Raw genomic sequence first — 20348 nt, forward strand, 5'->3', positions numbered from 1 at the left:
TGATAGTCTGTAACAGTAAGACTTCAAGTGCCAATTTACCCCAAAGTAATTCTTTTATTAAAATTCCAGTGAAATCTCAAAATAATGTTTCTGGAATTTGAGAATTAAGTCTACAGTTCATACAAAAGAATGAAAATATTAGAAAGTATTTTTCTGCCCTTTAGGATATTAAAACATGTAGTAACGCAATCAGTACCCCTGTACTGGTGCTATGGCTGTCAGAAAAAAAACATACTGGAATAAACAAATAATCAAAAATGAAACCAAGGGGATGCCTGGGTGGCTCAGTCAGTTAAGTAACTTGCCTTGGCTTGGGTCATTATCCCAGGGTCTGGGATTGAGCCCTGTGGTCACAGTCATGGCAGACTCCCTGATCAGCAGGGACACTGCTTCCCCCTCTCCCTCTGCCTGCTGTTCCCGGTTTGTACGCTGTCAAATAAAATCTTAAAAAAAAAAAACAACCCAAGTATGTAAGTCTTTAATAAATGAAAAAGGCAACATTTCAAATCAAGGGTAAAAGGATATATTATTTAACCAGTGACAATGAGAAAACTGGCTATTTAAGAAAAATGGGTTTAGGGGCACCTGGGTAGCATCTGCCTTTGTCTCAGGTGGTGATCTGGGGCCCTGAGATTAAGTCCTGCATAAGGTTCCCCACAGGGAGCCTGCTTCTCCCTCAGCCTATGTCTCTACCTCTCTCTGTGTGTCTCTCATGAGTAAATAAATAAAATCTTGAAAAAAAAAAAAAAAGAATTTAAAATTAAAATGAAAAAAGTTTGAAACAAAATGTCTAAAAACTATGAAAAAAATTTCCACTAACACCTATTAAATTAAAACAAGATAACTATATCAATCTCTAAACAAATATAAAAAAAATTTAATGTCTATGAGATGAAAAGCCAAAGTTCTACTACATTGTCAGAGGGGGGAGTGTGAACTGGTTAACAATACTGGGAAGGCATTTTTTGGCAGTAACTGTGAATTTTCCTTGGACTCAACAATGTCATGCCTATGAATATATCCTAAAATTTAATCAAAGATGTACACAAAATATTTGATTACAAGGATGCTCATCCATAAGGGCATTTTTTTTTTATGATGGCAAAAGATTAGAAATAATCTAGTGGTCAACATTTTATTGTTGTTCAATGTTAATGATCCAACAATATATATTAAACAAGTTGTCCTTAAACAGAAGTACACATGAAACAAGATTATGTATTTGTTGGCAGAGGAAAATGTTGTGACCAGGGGCTTGCAGAAACCTAACTGTAACATCTCCGGAAGAAACTGTTCAGTACTCACTAATTCAGGGTCTGCAGCCACTTTATACAAGGTAACTACTAAATAATGAAAATCAACTATAATCATTTTTATTATTTTTTAAAATAAATTAATGTATTTTTTTTAAATAAGCTCTACGTCCAATGTGGGACTGGTTCAAGCACAACCTCAAGATCAAGAGCAACATGCTCTTCTGACTGAGCCAGTCAGGTGCCCCAACTGTAATTACTTTCAAAAGAAAAGGCATATTATCACTATTCTTAGCCCCAAGACAGTACAGGAAGAGTGAAAAAATGTGCTTTGGAGTCAGATCAAACCTTGGTTTAAATTCTAGCTCTATCAGTGTGTCTGAGACAAATTATTATTTAAATTTGCTAATAAGCCTCCCATTCTTTTCATATAAAATCAGGGCTAAATAATACCTTTTTCATACATGATTGATAGTAAAAATTAGTTAAGATAATTGGCTCAGTGGTTTAGCGCCGCCTTCAGCCCAGGGCATGATCCTGGAGATCCAGGATCGACCCATGTCGAGCTCTGTGCATGGAGCCTGCTTCTCCCTCTGCCTGTGTCTCTGCCGCTCTCACTCTCTCATTCTCTCTCTGTCTCAAATCAATCAATCAATCAATCAATCTTAAAAAAAAAAAACGTATGAAACATAGCACCACAGAAACACTGTTTGCACACACTTTCCCACCAATGTTCTACATAGTGATTTCTTTGCAAGGGAAAAAAAGCCTCTTTTTTGAGAGAACTGAAAAATTGTTCTTACCAATGAACCAGCAGATATGCATTAATACTGGGATGGCACACACACCAATGAAGATAAGATATTCTGCTAATGAAGTACACACTCTGTCTTTCAGTTGTAATCATTTCTGCAGTCTATTCCTTTAGGAGATACTTGGTTCTGAGATGCCTGGGTGGCTCAGCGGTTGAGTGTCTGCCTTTAGCTCAGGGAGTGATCCCCACAGTCCCAAGATTGAGTCCCACATCGGGCTCCCTGCATGGAGCCTGCTTCTCCCTCTGTCTGTGTCTCTGCCTCTCTCTGTCTCTTATGAATAAATAAATAAAATCTTAAAAAAAAAAAAGAAGATACTTGGTTCTGACTCCTCTTCCTTTAGCCACATGCTCCTCCCCATTCTTTTTTATTTATTTATTTATTTTTAAAATTTATGATAGTCACACACACACACAGAGGCAGAGACACAGGCAGAGGGAGAAGCAGGCTCCATGCACTGGGAGCCCGACGTGGGATTCGATCCCGGGTCTCCAGGATCACGCCCTGGGCCAAAGGCAGGGGCCAAACCGCTGCACCACCCAGGGACCCCTCCTCCCCATTCATAAATGCACAGTCAACTGCTTGCCTGGTGGATAAATCACTAAGAAAGTCATTCAATCTCACTTGCCTCTGAATCATAACTGGGTTGCATATAAGTGTGAAAAACAGCTTCTTCTAGAGTGATTTAATGTGATTTACCAATCTACTCCTCGCAGTTCAAAAAAGAAATAACATGAATTCAGAATGTACCTGAAACTTAATAGACTGTGTATGTGTGTACACACACACACACACACTCAATAAATGGAGTGTTTGCCAGATAGAAAAATCCATCTTAAAATTCATATGGAATCTCAAGGGACCATAATAAGTCAAAATGATCTTGAAAAAGAACAAAACTTGACTCATAATTCCTGATTTCAAAACTTACTACAAAGCTTCAGTAGCCAAAAAGTGTAGTGCTGGCATAAAGACAAACATATGGACTGATGGGATAGAATAGAAAGTGCAGAAATAAATCCTCTTGTATATGGTCAAGTGATTTTTGATAAGGGTGTGAAGACCATTCAATGGGGACAGAACAGTCTTTTCAACAAATGCTGGGAAAATGGACATCCAGATGCGAAAGAATGAAGTTGGACTCTTACTATACACACTATATATGAAAATTTACTCAAAATGGATCAAAAACCTAAATTTAAGGCCTGAAATTATAAAACTTTATTTTTTTATTTTGAAATTATAAAACTTTTAGAAGCAAACATAGGATAAAAGCCTCATGACACTGGATCTGACAATGATTTCTTGGAGATGACAGCAAAGACACAGAGAACAACAAAACATAGACAAATAGGACTTTATGAACATTTATAAATTTTCTGCATCTAAAGACACTATTAGCTGGTGCCTGGGTGGCTCAGTGGTTGAGCATCTGCCTCAGGTCATGATCCCAGGGTTCTGGGATGGAGTACCACATCAGGTTCCTCATGGGGAGCCTGCTTCTCTCTGCCTCTCTGTGTGTGTCTCTCATGAATAAATAAAATCTTACAAAAAATAATAAAGACACTACTGGGGGGATCCCTGGGTGGCGCAGCGGTTTGGCGCCTGCCTTTGGCCCGGGGCGCGATCCTGGAGACCCGGGATCGAATCCCACGTCGGGCTCCCGGTGCATGGAGCCTGCTTCTCCCTCTGCCTATGTCTCTGCTTCTCTCTCTCTCTCTGTGTGCCTATCATAAATAAATAAAAAAAAAAAAAAAAAAAAAAAGACACTACTGGGGCACCTGGTTGGCTCAGCTGGCAGAGCATGTGACTACTGACCTCCAGGTTGTTGAGTTTGAGTGCCACATTGGGCATAGAGATTACTTAAAAAAAAATAAAATAAAATCTTTAAAAAAATACAGACACTATTAACAGAGTAAAAAAGAAACCCACAGGGACTCCTGGGTGGCTCAGCGGTTAAACGTCTGCCTTTCACTCAGGGCGTGATCCCTGGGGTCTGGGATTGAGTCCCATATCAGGCTCCTGCATGGAGCCTGCTTCTCCCTCTGCCTATGTTTCAGCCTCTCTGTCTCTCATGAATAAATAAATAAAATCTTAAAAAAAAAAAAAAGATAGCAACCCACAGAGTGGAAGAAAATATTTGGAAATTATGTGTATCTATTAGGGGATTCATATCCAAAGTTAACAGATGCCTAAAACTCAACAACAAAAGAACAATTCAATTAATTCAATATAATTCAATTTATTACCTTGCTTTTATCATTTTATTCCTAAGTATGTAGCATATTGCAGAATTTCCTCCCTTAAAAGGCTCAATAATATTCCTTCGTGTGTTAATATGCCACATTTTGCTTATCTATTCATCTGTCAATGGACACTTGGATTGTTTCTATGTTTTAGCTATTGTGAATAATGCTGCTATGAACATGGGTATACCCATGTCTTTAAGATCCCGCTTTCAGTTCTTTTGAGTGAGTAGCCAGAAGCGGAATTGCTGGATCATATGGTAATCCTGTTGGTAATTTTTTAAGGAATCGCCATATTGTTTTCCACAGCGGTTGTACTTTTTTAGCACTCCCACCAGTGCTGCACAAGGGTTCCAGTTTCTCATCCTCATCAACACCTTTCCTGGCTTTTTTTTTTTTTTAAGAGTTTAAAATTTTTTTTTCTTTTTAATTTTATGAGAGATAGAGAGAGAGAGAGAGAGAGAGAGAGAGAAGGGTCAGGAGGAAGGGTCAGGAAGAAGGGGAGAGAAGGGTCAGGAGGAAGGGGAACAATAGGAAGAAGCAGATTCCCTACTGAGCAGGAAGCCTGCTTTTGTGGGCCTGCCCCCGGGACTGAACACACTTGAAGGCAGACGCCCTAATGACTAAGCCACCTAGGTGACCCCCTTTTCTGTTTTTTGGCTAGTAGCCATGCTAATGGGTATAAGGTAGTATCTTTCATTGTAGTTGCATTTCCCTAATGATTAGTGATGTTGAGTATCTTTCATGTGCTTATTGGCTATTTCATCTTTGGAGAAATGTCTATTTAAGTCCTTTGCTCATTTTTTAATAAAAGAAATTAAAAGTGAGAGATCCTGGGGTGACCAGCTGGCTTACTCAGTAGGGCATGCGACTCCTGATCTTGGGAGTCCTAGGTTCAAACTCCACATTGGGTACAGAGATTACATAAATAAGTAAATAAAGTAGGAGATATTAAATAATTCACTTGTAGAAGGTCACAAAGTTAGGTGGCAGAAGTTAGCACCTAGAACTCCTGACTTTATATGTTCACTTAAACCACAGTGGCATTAATAAACTTCATTATTAATGTTTTCTAAGTATTTCAGACAGTGCGAAATTAGACTATTTCCCTAAAGAATATACAGAGACTGGACAGTCAATTCGATGCTTAAATCTACAGTGCCCAGAATAAATATCATAAACTCTTTGTATGACTAAAATGTACATATGAATACCTCCACCTGCCCCGCAAATAGCTTACTAGTTGTGCCATCTTCATTCTATGATTCAAAATAAACAAATGAATATTTAAGAGAGTCCTGGAATGTTCTGACCAAGGTGGTACAATTTCAAGTGAAAAGCTTATAAAATTAAATGACAGAATTCTTTGCTTCTTAAGACCAAAAAAAAAAAAAAGAAAGAAAAGAGAAAAAAGAGAAAGAGGTAGATGCTGTTTATTGTAATCCACTCCCAAGTCAACTCTGTGGGAATTATTTTTTTAAATACTGGAACTTTTACTAAATTATACTATTAATACAGAAGAATTATGTTTAGTTGTCTAGCAGCACAACTGTCCATCATGAACATCATTCGCACTATAAGCTAGAAAAACAAGTCAAGGGACGCCTGGGTGGCTCAGTGGTTGAGTGCCTGCCTTCGGCACAGGGAGTGATCCTGGAGTTCCAGGACTGAGCCCCACATCGGGCTCCCTGCATGGAACCTGCTTCTCTCTCTGCCTAGGTCTCTGCCTCTCTCCCTCTGTGTCTCGCATGAATGAATAAAAAAATCTAAAACAAACAAAAAAACAAGCCAAGTCAAATTATTAAAAAGAAAAAGATGAAGGTTAAAGGTTGTTGTGAAGCCACCAAAATGAGGTCTAAAGGGATCACATTAAAATATTAGTGGTTATTCAGAGTAATGGAGAGAGTAACTTAATGGGCTAAAACTACTTAATTTAAGGCTTTAGAAAAAAAAATTCAAGGCTTTAGAAAGCAGGATGTGGAGTTTCTGGCAACTTACCTAATGATTATTTATTAGCAGCAGTGTGGTATGTTGCAAACAACACAGATTCTGGGGTAAAAAAGATCTGGGTCTGGATCCTGGCTCTACCTAGGAAACAGATTACTTGACTTCTGAAGATTTATTTGCCCTCTCTGGGCCCCAGGTTCCTAAACTGATAAAATCAGGCTATCACCAAATGTCTTCCAAAATCAAGTAAAAGACTTCACTATATGGTGCAAGGTCAAGAGAATCAGTGATAATGTCAATCATCTACCACAGGGCCTAGTGGTGGCCTAGTGGTGATCACCATAAAAATTGGTCTGCAGATTTTCAAAAAGTCTAAATTTCTGGGGCACCTGTGTGGTTCACCCAGTTAAGCGTCCAACTCTTGGTTTCAGCTCAGGTCATGCAGGATCTCATCAGTCATGAGATTGAGCTCCACCAGCCCCAAGTCCGACTCTATGCTTAGTGAGGAATCTGCTTGAAGATTCTTTCCCTTTGCCCCATCCCCCACTCACAAGCAGGCATGCATGTGAGCTCACTCTGTCTCTCTCTCAAATAAATAAATCTTTTAAAAAAGAATAAAAATAAAATGGTCTAAAGTTCTGAAAATGTTCTGGAATTAGATGGTGGTGGAGGATGCACATAGTGAATATATTAAAAATATATTTTATGTGAATTTTATTTCAACTTTTAAAATGGCCCAGAGATGTTCTGGATAGCAAATGGCAAGCCAGGACTGAAAAGCTGCTAGCATGAATAAACAACACCCTAAAAAATTTGGAGGATTCTCTAAAAGGGCATTATTTAAAGCAATATTCTGTGAAGTCAGATACTTATTAAAAACTAACATTTAACATAAGCAGAACATTTTATTTGCTTGAAAAACATCTAAATTCTCCTAACGGAAATGTTGAATTTGCATGTTCTAAACTATCCTTTTGTTTTAACCTGAAGATTAACGTGCCTTCACATTTGAAGTTTTAAAACACAATCGGGCTCAGTATTGGCTGTATATGTGGAAAAAGGGTTTTCACTCACAAAAACAACTTGTCAAACGTCCCCGACCTGGCCCTTTCCTTCTTAGGACACACAGGATAGCACAGCACCAGAGTACTAAAAGCACAGTTTAACCAACAGAGGCCCATTTTAAGTATTATTTTAAAATTTTGGTTCCTAAATATACATCAGTTTGAGAGGACCCACTCTAAACAGAAAAAAGGTTATGACAGATAATTTTCAAATATGTACATTGTATACTTTCATAAAAGAAGGTAACAATAATTAAACTCCCTACCATAGCACTATCTGTAAAGTGAAGAACTTGTTATCCAGCCCAGGGCTTCTAATCCTCTGTAGAAAACAAAGTATCCAAGAAGTGTTATCAAAGAAGTCAAGTCTCTAAGCCTGCTCAAGCTAAAGAGTATTAAAATTTACAAAATTTATGGGACGCTTGGTGGCTCAGCTGTTGAGCATCTGCCTTTGGCTCATGGTATGATCCTGGGGGCCAGGGATCAAGTCCCGCACCAGGCTCCCTGCATGGGGCCTGCTTCTCCCTCTGCCTGTGTGTCTGCATCTCTCTCTGTGTCTCTCATGATTAATAAATAAAATCTTTTTTAAAAAATTTACAAATTTTTTTTACCAGTAAAATGGAAATTATACAACTATATCAGTGTATGTTATCTATGTATCAATTAAAACAGCATATGGGGGACACCTGGGTGGCTCAGCTGTTGAGCATCTGCCTTTGGCTCAGGGTGTGATCCTCAGGTCCAGGGATCGAGTCCTGCGTCCGGCTCCCTGCAAGAAGCCTGCCTCTCCTTCTGCTTATGTCTCTGCCTCTCTCTGTGTCCCTCATAAATAAATAAATAAATAAATAAATAAATAAATAAATAAATAAATAAATAAATAAATAAATAAAAATCTTTAAAATAAAACAGCATCTGACATATAAAGCCAGTGCTACATAACTGCTATTATTATTCCAATTCTTTTTTTAAGCTTTAATTTAAATTTCAATTAACATACAATGTACTATTAGTTTACGGTGTACACACTTCCATACAACACCTGATTCTCATCACAACAAATGCACTATTTAATCCTCATTGCCAATTTAATCCATCCTCCCATTCACTTCCCCTCTGCTAAAATCACTAACAAGAAACAACAGGTGTTGGGGAGGCTGTGGGGAAAGGGGAATCCTCTTGCACTGCTGGTTGGAATGCAAATTTGTACAGCCACTCTGGAAAACAGTATGTAGGTTCTTCAAAAAATTAAAAGTATAACTACTCTAAAATCCAGCAACTGCACTACTAAGTATTTAACCAAAGAACACAAAAATACTAATTTGAAAGGAAACATGCACCCTGATGTTTACAGCAGTATGATCTACCATACCCAAGTTATGGAAACAGCCCAACTGTCCATCAACTGATGAATGGATAAAAAAGATGTGGCATATATATGCAACGGAATATTGCTCAGCTATTATTCTAATTCTTTTTTTTTAAATATTTTATTTACTGATTCATGAGCGAGAGAGGGAGGGAGGCAGAGAGGCAGAGACACAGGCCAAGGGAGAAGCAGGCTCCATGCAGGGAGCCCGATGTGGGACTTGATCCTGGGTCTCCAGGATCACACCCTGGGCTGAAGGCGGCGCTAAACCGCTGTGCCACCAGGGCTGCCCTTATTCTAATTCTTAAATGAGGAAATATAAAAGTACACAGTAGCAAAGGGAATCCCATCCATTCAGAGGTAGTTATAAACTTTCTGCCCTACCAGAATGTCTTTACTAGCATACTTGGTGTTCTGTAGCAGTGAGAAAGAGTTTTCATGATCACCAACTATACAGTATGACTATTGTTTCCTAGATTACTTTGCAAAGGTTTCCTAGATAGATGGACACCGTGTGTACTCACTAAATACATCAATGCCCACATTTCTCATCCTTTTATTCTAAAAATTAACACTGATAATCATTTTGTTGCTTCTTTCTTATACAAGGGTATCTACTTATTTTTAATTTTTCTATTCCTTCATAGTTAATAACAGTGAGATCAAAAAGATAACAAGGGCACCTAGCTGGTTCAATTTGACTGCTGATCTTGGAGTTGTGAGCTTGAGCCCCACATGGGTGTAGAGATTACTTAAATAAATAAAACTTAAAAAAAAAGATGATACATCGTTTTTTTTCGTAAAGTCAGATTATTATTATTTTTTTAGAGTTTTTTTTTTTTAATTTTTTAAATTTATGATAGGCATACAGTGAGAGAGAGAGAGAGGCAGAGACATAGGCAGAGGGAGAAGCAGGCCCCATGCACCGGGAGCCCGACATGGGATTCGATCCCGGGTCTCCAGGATCGCGCCCTGGGCCACAGGCAGGCACTAAACCGCTGCGCCACCCAGGGATCCCCATCGTAAAGTCAGATTTTTTTTAAAAAACATTTATTTATTTCATTTATTTATGAAAGACACACAGAGAGAGGCAGAGACATAGAGGGGGAAGCGGGCTCCCCACAGGGATATAAATGGATAAAATCTTTTTAAAGATGTAATAAATGGATAGAATCTTAAACAAAACAAACAAACAAACAAACCACCTTTCTTCACTGAAGAAGTTTCAAGAATTCTTTGTTGGCTGTTTGCTTCGAACCCCAACATTTCCTACGTGACTTAACAATGACTTTGTAAGTGGTACATTATTGATGATTTTCATATCTTTTCTAAAAGTTTATTTTCCAAATTTTCCCTATTTCTTTTGTCAGGAGAAAGTTTATTTTTTTTTAAGATTTTTATTTATTGGGATCCCTGGGTGGCGCAGCGGTTTGGCGCCTGCCTTTGGCCCAGGGCACGATCCTGGAGACCTGGGATCGAGTCCCACGTCGGGCTCCCGGTGCGTGGAGCCTGCTTCTCCCTCTGCCTGTGTCTCTGCCTCTCTCTCTCTCTCTGTGACTGTCATAAATAAATAAAAATTAAAAAAAAAAAAGATTTTTATTTATTTATTCATGAGAGACAGAGACAGAGAGAGAGAGAAAGAGAAAGAGAGAAGCAGAGACACAGGCAGAGGGAGAAGCAGGCTCCATGCAGGGACCCTGATGTGGGATTCGATCCCGAGTCTCTAGGATCACACCCTGGGCCAAAGGCTGCGCTAAACCGCTGAGCCACCCGGGCTGCCCATGGAAAAAAGTTATTTTATTTTTAAAGATTTATTTTTATGTAATCTCTACAGCCAACGTGGGACTCAAAACCCTAAGATCAAGAGTCATATGCTCTACCTATTGAGCCAGCCAGGTGTCCCGGAAAAAAGTTATTTTAAAACACTGCATTGGGCAGCCCTGGTGGCGCAGCAGTTTAGCGCCGCCTGCAGCCCAGGGCGTGATCCTGGAGACCCTGGATCGAGTCCCACGTCAGGCTCTCTGTATGATGCCTGCTTCTCCCTCTGCCTGTGTCTCTGCCTCTCTCTCTCTCTCTCTCTCTCTCTCTATGAATAAATAAATAAAATCTTAAAAAAAAAAACTTTGGGTGGCGCAGCGGTTTGGCGCCTGCCTTTGGCCCAGGGCGCGATCCTGGAGACCCGGGATCGAATCCCATGTCAGGCTCCCGGTGCATGGAGCCTGCTTCTCCCTCTGCCTGTGTCTCTGCCTCTCTCTCGCTCTCTGTGTGACTATCATAAATAAATAAAAATTAAAAAAAAAAAACTTTGCCTTTCTCTCTCTCTGTCTCTCATGAATAAATAAAATCTTAAAAAAAGAAAAAAAAAACACAACAACAACCGCATTGGGGCACCTGGGTTGCTCAGTAAATACAATGTGTGCCTTAGGCTCAGGTCATGATCTCAGGGTCCTGGACCAGAGCGCTGTCTCACACTCCCTGCTCAGGGGAGTGTCTGTTTTTCCCTTTTCATCTGCCCCTCCCCCTGCTCACGCTAGCAGGTGTGCTCACACTCTCTCAAATAAGTAAAATCTTTTTAAAAATCCCACTGCACTGAAACAACACAGATGAACCTTTAAGTGCAATAAGTTAGTCACAACAGGACAGATAAATAATGTATGATTCCACTTTATAAGGTACCTAGAGTAATCAAATTCATAAAGACTAAATGTAGAATGATGGTGGCTGGGGCTAGGGGCTAGGAGTGGGGGGGAGTGGAGAGTTAACATATAATGGGTATGGAGTTTTAGTTTGGGAAAATGACAAAAATTCTGGAGATGGATCGAAGTGATAGGTAAGCAAAAATGTGAATATACCTGGTAGTAATGAAATGCACGGCTGAAAACAGTTAAAATGGTAAATTTTATGTTATTTTACCACAATAAAAACAAACAAAAGGCTACATACAACAACTCTTAAAGATACTATCATCAATTTTATCAACATTAATAGGGGGTGCCTAGCTATTTCAGTCGGTAGAACATGACTTGATCTCAGGTTTGTAAATTTGAGACCCATGTTGGGTTTGGAGATTACTTTAAAATAAAATCTTGGGCAGCCCAGGTGGCTCAGTGATTTAGCACCACCTTCGGCCCAGGGCCTGATCCTGGGAGTCCCAGGATCGAGTCCCACATCGGGCTCCCTGCATGCAGCCTGCTTCTCCCTCTGCCTGTGTCTGCCTCTCTCTCTCTGTGTCTCTCACGAAGAAATTCATAAAATCTTAAAAAAAAAATAAGTAAAATCTTAAAAAAAGTTATCAACATTATGAGCAAAGCAGCATTAAAGCTTACAATTGAGCTAAGCAGCATTAATAGAGGCACAATAGGAGGATTCCAAAATCACATCTACGTTAGAGTAGCTTTGACAGAATCTGTGTATTTCTAAGAAATAGTTTTTTTAAAAAAAGATTTCATTTTTTTATTTTTATTTTTTGAGAGAGAAACAGAGAGTGAGGTGGGGTGGGACAGAGGGAGAAGGAAAGAAAGAACCTTAAATGGGCTCTGTACTGGGCAGAGCCCAATTCAGGGCTCGATCTCACAACTCTGAGATCATGATCTGAACTGAAATCAAGAGTCGGATACTTAACCAACCAAATACTTAACCAACCAAGTCACCCACGCATCTCTGAAGATTTTTTTTTTTTTTGAGTGATCTCTACCTCCAATGTGGACCTTGAACTTATAACCTTGAGATCAAGAGTCACACACTCTACTGACTGAGCCAGCTAGGCAACCTCTCAGTTCCTAATAAATGGATTTTTTTTTAAAGATTTTATTTATTCATGAGATACAGAGAGAAAGAGAGAGAGGCAGAGACATAGGCAGAGGGAGAAGGAAGCCTGATGGGGGACTCAATCCCAGGACTCCAGGATCATGACCTGAGTCAAAGGCAGACGCTCAATCACTGAGCCACCCAGGCATCCCCTAATAAATGTTTCATACAATGTCAAGGCTACTTCAACTTTAAATCTGACTTACAATAAAACTTCAATTGCAAAAATACCTGATAACTTAGAATTAGAAAACATAAAAAACTCTTATATCTCAATAATAACCTAATACAAAAAACAAAGGATTTGAATGGACACTTTACCAAAGATATCCAAATGGCAAATGAGCACATAAAACATGCTCAACACCATAAGTCACTAGACAGATGCAAATTAAAACCAAAGAGATACCACTACATACTCTTTAAGTGGCAAAATGAAAAAGATTAATGGCACAAAGTGTTGGTAAAGATGTAAAGTGACTGGAATGCTCATATAAGCTAATGGGAATGCAAAATTGTACAGCCAGTTTGGAGAACAGTTTGGCAACTTCTTAAAAAACTACACTCATGAGATGACTTAGCAATCTGAGACCTATGTATCTACCTAAGAAATGAAATATATGTCCACATAGAAGACTTGCATGTAAACGTTCAAAGCAGCATTGTTCGTAATCGCAAAAAAAGGGGAAATAACCCCAATGGCTAACAACTGGTAAATGGCTAAACAAAATGTAGATATCCACATAATGGAATACCACATGTTGTGTGGGCTACTATACACACAACATGGATGTATTTCAAAAGCATGTTACAAAGTGGTACCTAGACATAAAAGTCTATATACTATATGACTTTGTTTACAAGAAATTTTAGAAAAGACAAAATTATAGTTGATAGCAGATCAGTGGTTGCCTGGATTAGGGAAATGAGAGGACTGCAAAAGGCCATGGGAAAACTGTGAGGCTATGGAAATGTTCTATATCTTGATTGTGGTGGTGGTGGTTACACCACTGACGATATGTGTATGTGTATAAAGATTTACTTATTTTAGAGAGAGTGCGAGTGTGCGTGCACACTCAAGTGTGTGTGTGGGGGGCGGGGGGCAAAGGGAGAAGAGAGTCCTCAGCCAACTCTGTGCTGCACATGGAGCCCGACTCGGGACTCAATCTCAAGACCCAGAAATCAGGACCTGAGCCAAAACCAAGAATCAGATGCTTTCACAATTGTGCTACCCAGGCACCTGTTAGTTTATATATATAATATACACACACACACACACACACACATCTAAATACTAACTGAAAAAATCCATTACAAGGGAAAATGGGAAGCAGTGAAATTAGGATATAGTAGTCCTACTCCAAAATTAATTTCTTTAGTTGATTAACATTTCAGCAGTCTTTATCCTTGAGCTGTTTTTTTGTTTTGTTTTGTTTTTAAGATTTTATTTATTTATTCACAGGGAGAAAGAGGCAGAGACACAGGCAGAGGGAGAAGCAGGCTCCATGCAGGGAGCCGGATGTGGGACTCGATCCTGGGTCCCCAGGATCACACCCCAGGCTGCAGGCAGCGCCAAACCACTGCGCCACTGGGGCTGCCTTCCTTGAGCTGTTTGAATTAATCATTAAAAAATACTGGAGTAAGAAGTAGAAGGAAGGAGAGGTAGAATTAAGGATGTTCCTCTCAGACATATTATTTCTGTCTTCTTTAACTTGGAATGCATAATTCAGATAAATCCAAGACTAAAAGTTTACCTTTACATGAAAAGGTAAATCCAGGCAAATAATACAATTCAAGAGAAGGGAAAAAGAGAACACACAATCTTCAAATACTTTGGTGGCATATTTACATATATGCAAATTAATGTAACTAACTAGAAGGTACTAATTTTTAAGCCATCTTGTTTATGCACGAAGTCAGTCAACTCTCTATGAAAGAGTATACTTATTATGATGAAAAAAATAATAAATATGTCTGCTTTAAAACAAACAAAAAACACTCCAATGCACTAAATTGCCAATAACTAAATGCTGGAAAATATACTTCATATTTTAGTTGAGTAGAAATATTTAAAATCTAGATCTGACAAACTAGTTGTAAAGTCTCAAATTCTCTTGGGGAAAACCACATTCCAAAGCTCTACCACAGCTATCTTTTATTTGGAGTACTGGGCTGTCTGAGGAAGAGAAGGAACTGGTTGAGCTTGAATAGGGATTTCTCAAAGCTAACATCAAGGAGTCCTCTAAACCCTGCCAAATTGTGGATGGTATATAAACAGACACAATATTTATTTTGGGACAAAGATACTGCAGGCAAGAAAGTAAAATGCTCCAGAAGCAGCAGAATCACAGACCTTTGGAAAAACCATTTAAAACAAGAGTCTGTCCTCATTCATTAAATTAAATGCTGTTAAATTTTGCTTTACTTATCCTCATGAAAATGAATGAGAAAAGATTTCAGTTTTAAGTACAAAAGTTCAGAGAGGGAAAAAAAAATAAAACACCAAAATTTCTTAAAAGCATCTGCTGTAACAACACTTCATAATTACTTCTCAATGTCTGCTAGTTAGTACTATTATCTGACTATCAATTAAAATCAGATGTTATAGGGATGCCTGCGTGGCTCAGCGGTTGGGCACCTGCCTTTGGCCCAGGGCATGATCCTGGAGTCCTGGGATCGAGTCCCACATCAGGCCCCTGCATGAAGCCTGCTTCTTTGCTTCTCTCTCTGCCTCTCTCTCTCTCTCTCTCATGAATAAATAAAATCTTAAAAAAAAAAAAATCAGACATTATAAATAGAAATACAAAAATTGTAAAAAAAAAAAAAAAAAAGTTTAACCTCTCTTTCTCTGGAGTCAATGTAGTAACACTAGATAATATATTCAATTTCTATAGAAAAAATGGTAGGGGGATCCCCGGATGGCTCAGCAGTATAGCACCTGCCTTCGGCCCAGGGTGTAATCCTGGAGTCCTGGGATCAAGTCCCACATCAGGCTCCCTGCATGGAGCCTGCTTCTCCCTCTGCCTGTGTCTTTGCCTCTCTCTCTCTCTCTCTCTCTCATGAAAAAATAAATAAAATCTTAAAAGAAAAATTAAAAAAAGAAAAAGTGGTAAACAGTAGCACTCTAAAACTCATTTTTTCAGTTTAAAAAATATTTTTCATGCCCTTTTATCTTTATACTCAAAAACTAGGATCATGTAGTAAGCATATACAATAATTAATTTGAAACCCTAACCGAGGTTTTATAAAACACAGAATGCATGCAAAAACCATTAATCTGACCAGTCAAGACTAATAACTTTTGGTGAACCATAATCATTTGCATTTGTTTGAAATAAAAAGTAATTGGAAATGGGTCCTAAGAGGAAAGATCAAAAGAACTGGAAGTTGCTTGGTCTACAGAAATTTAACTAAGAATGACTTAAATTCTGATTGGTTGGTTTCCATGTCTTCTGAAAGCAAAATTAGATAAAAGCAGTTTAGATTAAGGAAGAATTACAAACATTTGACTGTCAGGGTTTATATTACACCAGGATGGACCACTTGGGAAAGATGTGGTGTTCCAACACCATACAGCTACAAGTGAAGCTGACTTAAGGCACACCATAGCATTAAAACTCCGTAATTAAGTTACCTATAATTTCACCCTACAAAACCATCAAACAGCCTAATTTTGGACAGGGCATTACCATTTAAAAGGCATTTTCACATATTTTAGTACCTCATTTAATCCTCACATGAGGTATATGAATAGGACAGACATTCTGATTCCCATTTACAGGTTAAAAAAAAAAAAAGCTATGATTGTCTGACAGCTTTTTCTACTAGTATCATTTTAAATCTCTTCTTAAAAAGACTGTTAAGAGCCAATCCAGAGAGCTCAATAGACACCTGGCTGCAAAAGTTTCAAATATATTTGAAAGACAATATAAACTTATGTGCTCTGATTTATCTTGCATAAAATACCTATTTATGGTCAGTTATCCATTAACAGACCTTCTTTATTTAAGATCTCCAGTTTGAAAATATTCCTATAAACACAAAGGCAGAAAGAATGAGTAAAAGCACTGATTTCATTGAGCCCATTTTCTTAGACCATAAAGTCGTATTTTAAATAAAAGAAATTATGCAGGTTCTATTTCCTATTAGCATTCTAATATTTTCAGAATTCACTAAATTTAAGTGAATATTGTAGTAGTCAGCCTCCAAGATAGCCTCAATGATCCCAGCTTCCTGGTATTCACACCCATGTATGTGAATAAATACTCCTCCTTCCATGTCAAATGTGGGCTAGACTTAGTGACTCCTTTCTAATGAACAGAATAAGACACAAGTGATTGGAGAATAGTTCATAAAAAGCAGGGTGACTTCATTCTTTTTCTCTCTCTGTGGAGAGGCATACATGACCAGCAAGTGAAGCTACCTACCAATAGTCACGTGAGTGAGCTTGGAAGTGGATTCTTCAACTCCAAGTCTTCAGACTGCACAGTCCCAGCCCTAAGCCAGAACCATCCAGCCAAACCACTCCCAAACTCCTGTAAAAGGGCATAAGGGAACTTTTGGCGGTGACTGAAACACTATCTTGATTGCGGGTAGTGTTTATATGGGTGTGTACATTTGTTAAAACTCAAATTTATACAATTAAAATGGGTGCATTCTATTGTATGTAAAGTATACTTCAATATAGGTGATTCTTTTTAACAGGCTACTAAACCCTTGGGATAAGCAGACGAAGGATCACTTATGAAAAAGCAGCGCCCTAACTTAAGAAGTTAAGGGTGGGCGGCAAGAGAACAGAAGCATTAACAAGCCACCACCACAAACATACATGTCCTAAACTGTTCCTCAAAATTGCTCCACCCACAGCCTTGCCTATCTCAGATGACAGCAATCCCATACTCCCAGTTGCTCTTGCCAAAAATGCTAGAGTCATTCTTCACTCCCATACCCCATATCCAATCCATAAGCAAATCCTGTTGGCTCTATCTCAAAATATATTCAGACTATGATCACTTCTCACCACCTCCACTGCTACGACCCTAGCCTCTTGCCAGGATCACAGCAACAGCCAAACTGGTCTCCCTACTTCATTCTTGCCCCCTACAGCCTATTATTAACCCAGTAGCTAGAGTGATCCTTTCAAAACCTAAGGCAGATCATATCGTTCATCTGCTCAAAAATCTAAAACTACTCTCCATTTCACTCAGAATAAAAGTCCATGTGGTTGCAGGGTCACATAAACTTACTCCTCATCATCTCCCTGATCTCATCTCCTGTTACCCTCCTCCTTGTTCAGTCTACTCCAGGCACACTGGGCTGCTTGCTGCTTATCAAACACTAGGAACACACTCCCACTCCAGGACCTTCACAGTGACTGTGTCCTCTATCTTCCCCCTCAATACCTACATGGCTCATCATTCCTTCATTCCTTAACCTCCTTTAGGTCTCTGCTTAAACATGACCTCCTTTACCCAGACCAACCTGTTTAAAATTGAAAACAGTTCTGGTCCTTGATCATCCTTATGCTATTTGACTTTTCCTTTTTTTCTGGAGCCTTTACCACTTCATAAAATACTACATAACTTATTTATTATATATATTGTCTATCCTCTACTCCTTCCATAAAACCACCTCTAGGGCAGGATCTGTTTTGTTCACTGATGAACCTCAAGTGTCTAGGACAGTGGTCAGTACACACAACAGGTTTCAACAAGTACCTTCTAAATGAATGAATTTTTGAGCAACTGGTCAGGTGCCAGGCTAAGCACTTTATATACACTATTTCACTTTTCACTTGTGAAGTATGCATTAACCTCATGTTCTAGTTGAGGACACAAAGGTTAAAAACTTGCATAAAGTTATAGTAGTAAATGATGCCAGGATTTATGACTAACTCTTAAGCCTTAACACATAGTTTTCTCAAAGTTGAGTGTGAATGGGGAAGAGAGTTAAGCTGCTTCAGAAGGTAACTAGGCTGAGAGTACGTGGAAGAAAAGATGCTCATCTGCAATCCAAAATAAGAAGCAGAGGCAAACAATTAACATTTGGGGAAATTCCTTCAACTTTTCTTTGCCTGTAGTCCTAGTCCTGTATAGGCAGAAATACAAGGTAATGACAATCAGAAAGAGACCATAAAAAAGGAGTAAGAAAGGTAAGAGACCCGTTAGCTTGAGCTCCATGGTTGAGAAAACATAGGTCAGTACCTGTTCTCTAAATTCACTGGAACCCTTTATCACACTGCCAAGGAGCAATATACTAGCAATTTCCTATTTGTTTTTGCTGTTTGTGCCTTAACATGTTTTTTTCTTCCATATCCTACTGGTATAGTAAAGGCGCTGAGAAAGTATATTTAAAAAGTACAGGATCGGGCAGTCCCAGTGGCTCAGCGGTTTAGTGCTGCATTAGGCCCAGGGCGTGATCCTGGAGACCCAGGATCGAGACCCACGTCAGGCTCCCTGCATGGAGCCTGCTTCTCTCTCTGCCTGTGTCTCTGCCTCTCTCTCTCTCTGTCTCTCATGAATAAATAAAATCTTAAAAAAAAAAAAAGTACAGGATCTACACATAAACATTTATAGATTTAAATCTGAGGGAAAGATACAGAGTTTGCCACTGTTACTATTCTTGGAACATAGCCACACTCATTTGTTTACATATTGTCTATGGCTCCTTTTCCACTATAACAGCCGACTTGAGCAGCTGCAACACAGACTATATGCCTGCAAAACTGAAAATATTTGCTATTTGGCCTTTTACAGAAGAAAACTTCTAAAACAAATATTAATAAAATGTAAGTTTCCTGATAACTTGCATCAGTTCCATCAATTCTCTGGGTATATTTGAAAACAGATCCTCTAAATACTAAAATAAATCCTATAACATTTTTGTTATTGTTGGTCATGTAACTAAAAACATGTCAATGGCTTGAGTCCAAGAAAATGTGGTCTTCAATCTGGTAAACAGTTATCATCAAATTAATTTAAGTAAACATACTTGCTAGTAGAGTTGACACCATTTACTAGTTACTAAATAAAATACTAGAGGACTTGGGTAACACTGCGATGTCCATTTTGAAGTGTTAGAATAGTTTAGCATTAAAGTTGAAGAAGTAACTTTTTTGCTTTATGTTGTTGTATCTGAGCCACCATGTTAAACAAACGTTAAAGTGTTTTGAACAAGGAAAAAAATTTGAGTTACACATACATGCAAAAAACATACCAAAAATGCATAATCCTACAATAACTTCCCAATTTTCTTCTTTATATATAAGAATTACCAAATAGTAAAACTTGGAACATTTGCTTTTAATCTTCCAAGCAAGCAAGCTAATACAAAGAAAAGCAAATCACTTATTACTCATTTTAAAAATTCTGTAATCTACTTTCCCTTTCCCTCTCCAAAGATTAGTTGGTTTGTTACCCACAGAAGCTCAAACCCTGGAGCCACTGGGTGGCTCAGTGGGTTAAGCATCCCACTTTTGGTTGAGGTTCAGATCATGATCTCAGGGTTGTGAGATCAAGCCCTGAGTTGGGCTCCTTCTCAGCAAGGAGTCTGCTTGAGATTATCTCCCCTCTCCTCCTCTCTCTTCCTAAAATAAATAATCTTAAAAAAAGAAACACACCTTATTTCATAGAATTTAAACAAAAATATCTTCATTGTATATATACAAAAAGAAGAATCTTTTCCCTAATACAAGCTAATACAAAAATCTTTGTATTACATATGCATTATGTTTTGCAAATAAAGTGACAGGTTATGCTACTCATGATGACACTTAGAAAAGTAAGTTGATAAAAACAGGTACAGAAACATACTGCAAAAAAGAAAAAAGAAAAAAGAAACATACTGCAAAGGAA

General features: G+C 38.5%; 1 protein-coding gene across 4 annotated transcripts in view; it reads right to left on the reverse strand.

Annotated features, from left to right (window-relative positions):
• CBFB (core-binding factor subunit beta) overlaps window positions 1-20348 on the reverse strand; it is a 59830-nt gene that overhangs the window by 32821 nt on the left and 6661 nt on the right. The window lies entirely within an intron of this gene.

Source organism: Vulpes lagopus, chromosome 10 (genome assembly GCF_018345385.1).
Source record: "Vulpes lagopus strain Blue_001 chromosome 10, ASM1834538v1, whole genome shotgun sequence".
Taxonomy (NCBI): Eukaryota; Metazoa; Chordata; class Mammalia; order Carnivora; family Canidae; genus Vulpes; species Vulpes lagopus.